This window comes from Choloepus didactylus, chromosome 7 (assembly GCF_015220235.1).
Source record: "Choloepus didactylus isolate mChoDid1 chromosome 7, mChoDid1.pri, whole genome shotgun sequence".
Classification (NCBI taxonomy): domain Eukaryota; kingdom Metazoa; phylum Chordata; class Mammalia; order Pilosa; family Megalonychidae; genus Choloepus; species Choloepus didactylus.
In genome coordinates, this window is record NC_051313.1 from 15,875,678 (window position 1) to 15,888,599 (window position 12,922).

A 12,922-nucleotide genomic window follows, 5' to 3' on the forward strand; every position below is an offset into this window, starting at 1 on the left:
GACTCAGCGTCCCACCACCCAACTATTCCTTGATCCCGTTCCATTTATTCCTACCTTTTTATTCACTCCAGCTTTGCCTTTGTAAAAAAGAAACATAGACCTAAACCACTTCCAATTTAAAAAATCAATTCAATGCACAACTATATGATAGTACTGTGAACAACTGATCGTACACTGTTGGTGACTGTAGGGTATGTGACTATATGTCAACAAAACTGAACTGGCGGGGGGGAGCTTTCTGTCCATGGCAAAAAAAAAAAAAAAAATCAAATAAAAATTCCTTAGAGTTAATGCAAAACTCTCTCCCCCCTTTCTTCTCTAAAGCACTCAAACAAATAAATGTTTGACCAAGTCCATGACGGCCCAAGAACATGGGTGTCTTTCTGATGAACCCCACCCTACGTTCCTCTTTTCCTTGGTTAGAATGCCTTTAGCTTTTAATGCTGCAGTCCTTAAATGTGCCCTAAAATTGTTTCTTACAGTTTCAGTAGGTCTGTCCTTTTCCCCCAATTAGATTACAAGCTTCTTGACGGCACGGAATAATCCTATATTTAATTTGGGTTCTTCATACAGCTACTAGTTCTAAGTATACCTGAGTGTCCAATTAATGCCTAAAAAAGCAAAGTGAATTAAATTGACCGAGCTCTAAAGGCTTTCACAAATACAGAAAACACTGTCATTTTACGATAGAGGTCAGAGGCACGCACATTGAGCAATAACAGGGCAACATGTGGGATTCTACCCTGCAGCCTCGTGTAGCCCTGGTTTGGGCTAAGGGACTGTACCAAACTGGAGCCAAGTGAAATACTTACTGAATTCAAATCTCAAACTCAAAAATTATAAAAGTTACAATTATTCTATCATAATTTTGGAACACAATTTCAAAACTCTAGCTCCCATTTTAATATCCTAAAGTCTAAATTTCAAAGGAATTAAGTTTTTTGACATTTTATCCTAATATCTTACTATGCTTATATCAACCTTAGAAACATTGCAATCTCTTTTTAGACCAACATTGAAGCTAAAATAATGGAAGCTAAATTTTGGGTTATAGCCAAAGGCCATCTTTTTTTTTTGTCCTGATCTCCAGCATCCTCCCCTCCTTTAATTAATGTTATTAATTGTATAATATTATGCAGGAAAGTACACATTTCAGAAATGTACAATTTGATGATTTTTCACAAATTGAACTCCACTGTGCAGCCATTGCCCAGATCAAGAAACTGATTATGACCGCACCCCAGAGGCCTTTTACACTCTCTTCCATTCACTCAACTCTGCAAACCAGTCACCTGATTTTCAACAGCAGAGATTAATTTTACCAGTGTTTGTACTTCTATTTAGATACAAATGGAATCCTACAGTTGTATATTGCATCTTTCATCTTTGGCTCAACATTATGTTTGGCAGCTTCATCCATATTGTATGTAGTTGTAAATTTTGCATTCTTGTGACTGTCTAGTATTCCAGTGAACAAGTAAAAACCAATTTATCCATGCTACCATTGGTTGGCATTTGAATGCTTTCCAGTTTTAGGCTATTATGAATGGTGGCTAGAAACATGATACATTTATTTTAAATTCCAAATGCAATGCCTGCAAGCAAGTATGCAAAAGAAAACATTTCCAAGTCTGTAGTTGTGATGGTTAGCTTCATGTGTCAACTTGGCCAGGTAATGGTTCCCAGCTGTCTGGTCAAGCGAGCACTGACCTAACTGTTACTGCAAGGACATTTCATGGACTTAAATAATCAATAAGTTGATTGCATTCATGGCTAATTACATCTACAGTCAACTAAGGAGAGTGTCTTCAACAGTAAGAATCGTTTAATCCAATCATTTGAAGGCTGTAAAAGGAGAAGTGATGACTTCAGCAGTTGAAAGAGAGAAGTTTCATCTCCACTTCAGCCAGCCTGCATTTCTTGGGGAATTCATTGGAAATTTCATCAGAGTTGCCAGCTTACAGCCTGCCCTATGGAATTTGGGCTCTTGCATCCCCACAGTTGTATGAGACACTTTTATAAAATCTTATAATATTTACAGATATCTCCTGTTTGTTCTATTCCCTAGAGAACCCTGACTAACACAGTACTAGAGCTATTTCACATCTGAATTTTTTTGCACAAAAACATACATTCAAAGAAATTTGATTAGAATTAGTCTTTAGATTTTTGAAAAAGTAACTAACATGATTATAAAGAAAATTAAAAAGAATAAGAAAATGCTTTTAATTTTTTCAATGTGCTTGAGAAGAGCCAGAAAAAAATGTAGAACTGCCATCTATTTCCACATTATCAAAGAACTGAGAGGAGAGTCAAGACAACAGAAGTCTATTGGCTTCCCAGAATGAGCTTTAATTGTAGAAAAATTCACTAAACACCTAGTGGAGTTCGAAATTATGCTAGATGCCAAGAATAAAGGCATGAAGGAGTTAAGAGTCCCAATCTAGGTGAGCAAATTGGGAAGTAAACAGGAGTGCTTAAGGAAAAGATTTGAGTACATAGGAGGATGTCAAACTCAATCTTTTTAAGGTGAGAGCTCTCCCAGGGTGTGATGTATGAGCTGGGCCCTAGAGGACATATACAGAAGTAATGTGGAAAGAGAATTGCACTAAGGTTTCAAACAAGGAAAATACACTATGTAAAAGCCCATGTGAATGATATGACATGCGCAGTAACATTTATGAATCTAGAAATCATTGGGTTGAGCAAAATAAGCCAGGCACAAGGGAATATGTGGTATGACTCCATTTACCTGAAGTTCTAGCAGAGAAGCCCACAGGGATAGAAATCAGAAAAGTGGTCACCTCTGAGGGTCAATGGGAAGGAACATGAGGCATCTCTATGGGAAGATGGAAATATCCTATATCATATACTGACAGTGGTGTGGGTTACACAGTTTAAGCATTTCCAATGCACAGCAAACTGTACACTTAAGATATGCCCATTTCCATGTATATAAACCATACCTCACTTAAAAACTAAAAATTTAAAATTGGGAATATTTTAACAGCAATATGGAGAAAATTGATCAAGAAAGTAAATTGCCTTAATGCAGTCTGCATTGAAAAAGGCAATTTAAAAATGAAACATTGGCATAGCTCAGATTAAAAGTTTTATGTTCACAAATATCAAAATAACCTTGCAGCCTAAAATATAGAGTGAAAACATCTATGGGATCAAAGGTGGGTCTAAAAATCCAGCAAAATTCTTTTATATGGTCTCCTCCCTAACTATGCCAACTAGCTACTACAGAGCTGCCAGAGCACGTTTTCAAAAACAAAGTTATAAAACAATGCAACCAGGAACACCCTTGTAGCTAAAACATTCTTAATTATTTCTTTAGGTGAAATTTCCTGGTCAAAGGATAAGCCCTTTCAAAGGAGATTAACATATTTTGTCACAATTCTCTAGTCAAGGTCTATATCAATTTGTATGTCCATAAGCCAAACAGGTGGCTACTTCCTTATAAGAATTGCAATGTATTATTATTACTTACCTTCTTTTCATTTTTATTTCTGATTACTAATAAGGTTAACCATTGCATCAATATTGTTCTTATTGCATATGAGGAGGTTGGGATAAGGGCTATTTGCCAATATTTTTATCTCAGTGTATTGTTTCACCTTATCATTTCCAAAGGAACTGATGTTAACCCCAGGTGACAAGTGAGGCAGGTGGCAAAGATCAGGTCACATACCCAAGGTGGCCCCTGCCAACAGGGGCAGAACCAGGCTCTCTGCCCACAGCTGTCTGATTTAACAGCTCACTTAAGAGCCATGACTACCAGCAAAATAGTAAAACAAGCCAACAAGCAAAGAGAAATAGGAGCTTAAATGTCCAGCATGAGGGCTTCATTTCATGCAATGTCCCCAGCATTCAATTCTGTCTGCCAGTGAGTGTTGTGAGGGGCCAACAGACTCATCATTGCATATTTGCCCACAAGAGGCAGAAGGGGGACTGATTCCAGTGGAATCAATGGAAGGCATCGGGGACAGTTGGGGGCCCTTCCAGAATCTTCCCCTTATCCGTTTAAAAAGCCATTCCAACATGTTTGGTATTTGCAATCTCAGTAGCACCCCACTTCTCTGGTACCAAAATTTGTTCCAGTTTGCTAATGCTGCCTTTTTGCAAAATACCAGAAATGGACTGACTTTTATAAAAGGGGATTTACTTGGTTACACAGTTACAGTCTTAAGGCCATAAAGTGTCCAAGGTAACGCATCAACAATCAGGTACCCTCACTGGAGGATGGCCAATGGTATCCGGAAAACCTCTGTTAGCTGGGAAGGCATGTGGCTGGCATCTGCTCCAGAGTTCTGGTTTCAAAATGGCTTTCTCCCAGGATGTTCCTCTCTGGGCTGCAGACCCTCTTCAAAATGTCAGTCTCAGTTGCTCTTGGGGCATTTGTCCTCTCTTAGCTTCTCAGGAGCAAAAGTCTGCTTTCAACGGCTGTCTTCAAACTGTCTCTCATCTGCAGCACCTGTGCTTTCTTGAAAGTGTCCCTCTTGTCTGTAGCAAGCTCGCTCCTGTCTGAGCTTATATAGTGCTCTAGTAAACTAATCAAGGCCCATGCTGAATGGGTGGGGCCACATCTCCATGGAAATTATCCAATCAGAGTCATCACCCACAGTTGGGTGGGGCTCATCTCCATGGAAACAACATAATCCAAATGTTTCAACTTAATCAAAACTAATATGTCTGCCCCCACAAGACTGCATCAAAGAAGATGGCTTTTTCTGGGGGACATAAGATATATATAAACTGGTACAATGGGAGAAGCATTTACATTTATTTAAAAGATAAACCAAATACCTGGATTCACTCCAAAGTTTCCAATTTGCAGTAATGGTAACCTCAAGCACTACTTGTAACAATTTCTTTTCTTCTGTTAAATTCAAGCAATACTGTGCAATGAATTCAGTGGGAAAATTTACCACCTGAACTGAGGTTGAGTCTTGAAATGAAAAGTTAAAAGTGATAAAACTGGCCTGGGGAAGGGTAGGTAGAGGTCAGAGGCTGTGTGCTCAGTGCACTCAATAGGGAGATAAGCAAACTGCAAACTATACTTAACCTTGTGAATTTGGAGGAATTTTTTTTTAATGATACAGTAGTCACTATTACATATTGCCAGTTATTGTGAAAAGGAGTTACTATTTCTGGCCTTCATATCTCTCTCTGATAGTCCTTTATAGCTAATTTTCAATAACATTTGTAAAAAAAACTAATTCAACTGTTAGTGCAAACTTTATTTTCTACTAATAGATCATAGATAATGTTACACTATGTTTTTATCCTATTTCAAAAATCAGATTGAACTTAATACCTTTTTTGGTCTAAAAAATATGTAAAGTGTAAGTTGGCTCACTTATATATGAGGTTCTGAAAAAGGGGATGCCAGCTTAAAGCAATTATGTTGCTATGTGCATATGAACATCTTTCCATAAGTTTCATCAGATGTTCTCATTGATCAGTGATCTAAAAAAAAAAAAAAATCCACCCCACTTATAAAGTCGCCCAAACCAGCAGAATCAGGAACTGAATTCCTGGGTCCTCCTCTGGGCTTTGCATTGGCTCCCAGGTCCTTTGTCAGTCATTTAACCACGAGGGGGGAAGTTGTGTCTACAGTAACAGCACTGGCACAACAGCCTGGTATTCAGTGAGATTTAACCTTTAGGCCCCGCCCCCCAGCATCCGGGACACCCTGTGCTGTCTGAGGACCCCCTACCCAGAAGGGGGCGCTCCACCGCTCTCCTCCCCAGCAGGGATGGCAGAGAGCAGCGCGGCTTTGTAAGCTGCACAGTGATTGGACGGGAAGAGTCGGCGCCTGAAGGCTGAATGTGGAGCTGCCTCTCTCCTTCTCTGTAACATCTGGGCTGTGGGCGCCCTTCCTCCATTGCACACAAACCACGCTTCTCCTGCAGTAAACACGCACGGGGCGGCTTAAGATTCCCTGACTAGTTTTACCTCTTGCGGCCTCGGCCAGCTCTAGGGTCCCTGAGCTCCGAGACAAGCGGGCCGACAGCCCCCCGCTCACCTCGGCAGACGCTCCTGTAGCCGACACAGCAGTCCCCCCTCTGCAGGCAGTCGGCGGCGCAGGAGCACATTGCATGTCCATAGTTGAGCTGTAAGGTCGCACAATTTGGTAATGACATTTAATTAAGTATCCAGTAGGGAAAAGATAAATGTCTTGGTTTTCCTGCATTAATGAAGGAATATACATAATACAAAAAGAGGGGCTCTCCACCACTTTTCTCCATTAGCGTGAATGGCAAAGAGAAATGCGTCTTTGCAAGCTGCCGCTCTGGTCTACTTGGAGACACACCTCTAAGCTTCACAAACCTCTGAACATGGATCCTATATCCTCCCAAGGATGGGAGCTTCCAATGGTGAAGATCACCAGCTCTGACGGATAGTTGTCTCCCAAGAGCAGCTTTATCGAGCTTGGTCAAAGGACAGGCCCCCCAAAAAAGGCAGTGACAACACAAAGTTTCAGGAGCACAATCAGGTCTACAGGAATGTTGGCAGGTCAGAGTGCCCCCCAATGAGGGGGTCAGAAAGGGCAGCTCAGCTCCCACCACACCTCTTGTCTTCTCCCAGGTTATATACCTAGTATAATAGGAGTTTAAATAAATCCCATTGCTAAAAACAAGAGCTGGGTGGAGGCTGCTTCCTTCTGCCACCTGCTAGGAAGCAGTGTCTAAAACACATTCAGTGGGTGGCTGCTGGGTGCTGCACTTGTGCAGAGTTCTATTCCCACATTACTTAATTTTCTCTTAGGGAAAAGAGTTTCCAAGATTTGGTAAAAAGAATAAAGCTCTTAATCTATTCGAAGATAACCCTTCTCCCTGCCCTTTGCAGAGAGCATAATGTAAACAGCTCTGCTGTTCAATCTTCACTCTCTTCCAACCACTAGACTCCCTTCCCTAATTTCTTAGGGAACTGAACATTGCAAACTCTGTTTTACACTGAGACAACAGTGGTTCTTATATTTTAGCCTGTGAAGCACAAGCATTAGAATCTTCAAGAATCGCCAGGTTTCCAAGTGACTGTTACGCTCCCTTGTGGATTGAGCTTTTCCCTGATGTTCAAGTCCTAAGCCCAGGTCCTGTGAATGGGAACTTTTGGAAACTGGATCATGGAAGATGTTATTAGTTAAGATGAAGCCAACCTGGATTGAAGTGGGCTCTATCCCAGTATGATGGATGTCCTATAGGAAAAGGAAGTTTGGACACAAGCAGAGAAAAGGGTGACAGAGAAAGATACAGCCATGGGGGAGAGGAGAGGTTGAGTTGTGCCACCACAAGCCAAGGGGCACCATGGACTGCCGGCCACCCAGCAAAAGGCAGGGGAGAGCCGGGAAATAGATTCTCCCCCTAAGAGGAAGTGTGGCCCTGCTGACACCTTGATTTCAGACTTCTAACCTCCAGAGCTGCAAGAAATAAACTTGTTTAAGCCAAGTAGTCTGTAGGATGTTGTTTAGGAGTTCTGGCAAATTAAGACGGTTTTTAATAGTAGAAAGTCAGAGTGCAACTAAAAAATACCTAAAAATTGTGGAAGTGACTTAAAGTATGTAATGTGTAGAGGCTGGAAGAATTTTTAGATACTTGAGAAAAAAAGCTTTGCATGCCATGAAGAGACTGTTGGTAGAAATCTGGATGTTAAGGCCACATCTGGTGAGGGCTTAGAAGGAAATGATGTATGTGCTATTGGAAATTGGAGGAAAGGTGAACCTTGTTATACAAGGAGAAAGAATTTGGTAAAATTGTGTTCTGAAGTCAGATGGAAGGCAGAATTTCTAAGTAATGAACTTGGATATTTAGCTGAGGAGATTTCCAAGCAAAGTATGAAAAGTGCAGGCTCATTTCTCCTTGCTACTTATTGTAAAATGCCAGATGAAAGAGATACATTGAGGAAAAAAACTGTTACACAGGAAAGAATCAGCAATTGATATTAGTATCCAGATAAAATGCTCTGGAATATTACCAAACAAAAGATGTGGCTGGAAAACTGTTTGCTAAAGAGATTAGGCATATGACCCATGGGTTAATCAACCATCTCAGAAGAGGTCAGGAATGGAGATAAGAAAATCCAGACAAGATCTGTGGAAGACCGTTTTACCTGATGGTAAATGGTCCTACTGATAGCTGGATAAGTAAAAAATATTCAGTATAATTCTTTAGCTGGAAAATGGTTAGTATAGTCTTCAATAGCCAATACAGGGGGAAAAAAAACAACTATCAAGTTGTTAAATCACTTCACTTCACTCAAGGAGCTTTGAGTTATTCTGACCATGAAAAGCCCTTGTTAAAATAACTTGGTGTTGCTGTAATCTCAACAACAAAAACTTGTTCTCTGCTCCCAGGAACTCTCCCAGCATTGCCTGCAGTAAGATATGAGGGATGTAACCATATGGTCTCATAATCAGTACCTTGAAAAACAAGCCTGAATGAGGTGAGGACCTAAAGATAACAAGAAGATGCTGACCAGTTTTCTCTCTTCTATTTTTTTTATTTTTTTTTTTTCCATCCTGCTTTCTTCTGGCTTCTGGCCATTTCTTTGTTTAGGATTATAAAAGCCCAAATAATTCTTCTCACTCTGAACTGGTCTTGGAAAGCTTTTTCCCCCCCTAGTTCATTGTTGATGCATCTTCAATAAACTCACCTTCTCACCAAAGCAAAGAGACTTGTTTCTCTGTTTAATGTGGGATCAGGTGGGCCTGACTATTTAGAACTGTGTTTTCTAATGGTAACAATTGGCAACCCAGATGGGACACCTGCTGCCTTTAGTGCAGCCGTGATCCATGACTCATTGGCTGCAGGGCTCCCATGGACCCCTTGGCTCTGTGCCTAACAGCTGCCCAGGAATTTTTCTGGGAGGACCAGGGCTAGAGGGTCCAGGTGGAGGTGCCGGCTGTGGATGGACACCAGGTGCATCTGGGTGAAGGTGACTTGGCAATCGAGACTTTCCCTATGCTGGGTAAGCATGTGATCTTTTGTTTGTTTTGTTCACTTTGCTTTATTTTGTTTCAATTAGTCTATTGTGTAATAAGGCTAATTGAGTTGATCCAGGGGCTGTGCATGCAGACTCAGTGGGTCTGAGCCCCACTATCCGTGACCCTGAATTTGTGGTTCTCCTTTTGAATTTTGTGCAGTTTGCAGAGTTTGCATTTGTGTGGGGAACCAGTTGTATTTGAGGAGCTCTGACTATGATATTCTGTCTTTATGATTTCTGTTGTTATTGCTCAGCCATGGGAAACTCTCAAAGTGTGCCAGCTACATCTCCCTTGGGCACTATTCTTAATAATTGGTCTAAATTTGGAGAGTGTCATTAAAAAAATTGTTAGTACATTATTGCAACTCTGTGTGGCCACAATATAAATTAAGTAAAGGGGCAGAATGACCAGAAGATGGGATTCTGACCTTCAGCTAATTATCCAATTAAAAATGTACTACAAGAACAAAAAATTATGAAATTTAATAAAAATAACAGATGAGCTGTAGCTGCAGTCAGCTGGCCTTTATATGTGGTATGGCTAGCTATAGAAGACTGTCTCAAGAAAGACAGAGAAATCTGCAAGTTAAAGGAAAAGTTACAGTTAGAAAAAATTATGCTGACTTCCACCACAGCTTTGTATCAGGCCTTCCAGAGCAATTAAATAAGAGGAATAATGATGTGGATGTGCTGGCTTGTCAGTTTTTAAAACTAAGAAGTCAGAAAAAGGACCTGGCCAAAGGGGTCCTTGCAGAAACCTGAAATTGCTGGGAGGACATCAAAAGTAACTAATACAATTTAAAAATCAGCAAAAGTGCAAATTGTCAAATCAGTGTTGCAGGATAATATCTCTACTGAGGAATATGATAATGAAAACGTTGACTCTCTCTCTCTCTCTCTCTCTATAGATATCAGATAGCTGAGGAGCCTTGTTGTTCTCTTATAACAACTAATGATTTTTGTTCTGATGGTGAAAAACCAGTTATTCCTTCTGATAAAGAAGTATATTTAACAGAATTTCACCCTAAAACACTCAAGTACAATTTCCAAATAATAGAAAGTAAAAAGTCAGTATAATAACTGGGACAAATGATTCATATCCTTTAAGTCCTATATTAGAAGTTTGTACTTCAGGAGAAGCTGAACAGTTGAAAGCTGTGAATATTGTCAGAGAAGCCAAAAGCACCTCTCAACCTTATTAGATAAAGAGAATATGTAACCATCTTGTCCTCTGTGTAAAAAAAAACAAAAAACAAAAAACCCAAAACAGGGCTGTAGCTGTTATTTCAATCATAAATAAATCATGAGTAATGTAACAAGGCTAAATACAGTCTTAATCAAATGTATACATATCAACATGATGCAATGATTAAACTAATTATAAAATGAAATTAAGAAAACTATATTAATAATTTAAATATAAGTAAAAATAATCTCTCTTCTGAATTCTAGTTTTTATTTAAGTAAAAGTTTTGTTATATTGCTCTTGCAGAAGTCATAGCTTAATTAGTAGAAATATTTTCAATAAAGTTTTGCAGATGTTCGAGGTTAAGTTTGAATCTCTAATAACACTGTGAATACCCTCCTTTAGTTTTGACTCACCAGTGGTTCACCACCTGTATTTCATCACTTATGGTTCAAAAATATAGAATATGACTTAAATTAAATGTACCCTAAATCAAGGTTCTATAAATACTCTTAACTTAGGAGGAGTCTCATATCCACCTACATCCTGAAGGAACAGAAGTCCCTAGCTTAGTAATGTATCAATTTATTTTCGCATTGTAAACTTGTTCCTTTTATCTTAAGTGCTCCTTCAGTGATATGTGTTAAATTTGAGTTCTTATATTAAGCACTCTTTATTTTTAAATTATTGTCTGTCCCTGTACTCTTATTTGAATGGGAGGTTACTTAATGAAACCCAAACTGGCTGAACCACAACCTGATAAGGCTCAAGCCTTTTCTAATGGAAACCTTAGGTTTGAGGTGTAAAAAACAAACCCATGACACTAGCACAAAGTCCCTTTAACAGCCTTGTTTGGCCAGTAAATAAAACTATGGTTACTCATTTTATATTAGATGAAACTTTGTGAATGTATAAAAATATTATTTGTTTTCTAAGCTATCTGTGCCTCAAATAGATGTATCCATCATTTACTTGGTAACCACTGTGGTAAACCCAGAGTATATGGAGAAAACTTAATGTCTTCACTTCAACTTGTCATCAAACCTCAAATATTTAACACTATTAAGTTGGCACACTACATTAAAAAATAATAAGAGAATACTTTGCCAGGCAACTAATTAAATTTGGAAAACTTCTCCTCATAATCACAAAGCAAAGGCTTTAGCCCATATCCTCCTAATATGTCCCACACCTGCTGAGGAAGCTGCCCTATGATACATAAAAAGGTGGGCATAGAGGAGCAGCCATGGGATGGCAAATAGAAAAGCTTTAAAAAATCTCTCTCAAATACTCTGACTTAATAGTTGTTATACAAGATTGCAAAGCTTATTCATGCCTCACCCTTGTTCAGTAATATAGTAATAGACATATAGAGAGAGAGAGCCTGTAAAGATTTTAACAAAACTAAGAAAAAAAAATACTTCCATGAATTTCAAAATTCATGCAAAGTTAAATCATTGTGTGTGTTTTTTAGGAGGGACAATGTAACACCTGTACATTAATCCTTGTCAAAAGATTGTTTCTTACTGTTTCAGAATGCATTAACTAAAGAGTTTTAATTATTTAGCATTATTCTAACAAGTTTAAATCTAATGGTAATTGTATGTTGTAAGCTGTTTGCTTGAAAACAATTTCCAAAATCATTTTGGTAACTTTTAATATGAAACATATATATATATGAAAAATGTGCTTTTATTTAAAAAATTCCCTTGGGTTATTAAGGTGTTATTTCTTAGTAAGAAGTTATAAAAATGTTTTCCTGAATAATCAATGTAAAGGCAAAAAATCTGTTTTATCAAAATAACTTCTTGCACTTCATGTTAAATTTTAAAAGTGTCTTCCAACTTTTAAAAGAGCTAAGTCTTTTCCTTAACTTTAGTTAAAGAAAGAAAATACTGTTTCAAAGCTGACAACTTTTAACATTTTGCTTTCTCAAGATCAAGTCCTAAAGAATATCTTTTTATTCCCAACAGTTGCAAAGAATTTGTTCATTCACCTTAGAAAAAAATGAAGTGCTAAAAATGATTAAATTCATATAATATGTTATAAGTTGCAGAAAAAAAATTAGACAATGTTATAAAAATTAAAAACTTCTAACCTTCTTTTGGTTACTGATCTGCATAACATCAAACAACAATATAGTATTGCTAGTTATGATTTTAGTTATTTTTGAAGTGTTATATGTCACAAAAACAGCCAAATTTCCTTGTGAGTTACATAGTTTTACTCTGATGCTTCTCTGAAAGTGCTTGCAGTTAGCTCTAAGTCAAAGCTTCATCTTCAACAACAACAAAGAGAGACTTTTAAAAAGAAGCAAGGAAGCCAACTTGGCAGATGAAATCACTGCCCTCCCCACTACGTGGGATCAGACACCCAGGGGAGTGAATCTCCCTGGCAAGGTGGAATATGACTCCTGGGGAGGAATGTAGACCCGGCATCGTGGGATGGAGAACATCTTCTTGACCAAAAGGGGGATGCGAAAGGAAATGAAATAAGCTTCAGTGGCAGAGAGATTCCAAAAGGAGCCGAGAGGTCACTCTGGTGGGCACTCTTACACACAATATAGACAACCCTTTTTAGGTTCTAATGAATTGGGGTAGCTGGTGGTGGATACCTGACACTATCAAACTACAACCCAGAACATGAATCCTGAAGACAATTTTATAAAAATGTAGCTTATGAGGGGTGACAATGGGATTGGGAAAGCCATAAGGACCACACTCCCCTTTGTCTAGTTTATGGATG

The 12,922-nt window shown here is 38.7% G+C and overlaps 1 pseudogene; it reads right to left on the minus strand.

Annotated features, from left to right (window-relative positions):
* LOC119540478 overlaps positions 1–12,922 on the minus strand; it is a 256,014-nt pseudogene that overhangs the window by 100,426 nt on the left and 142,666 nt on the right.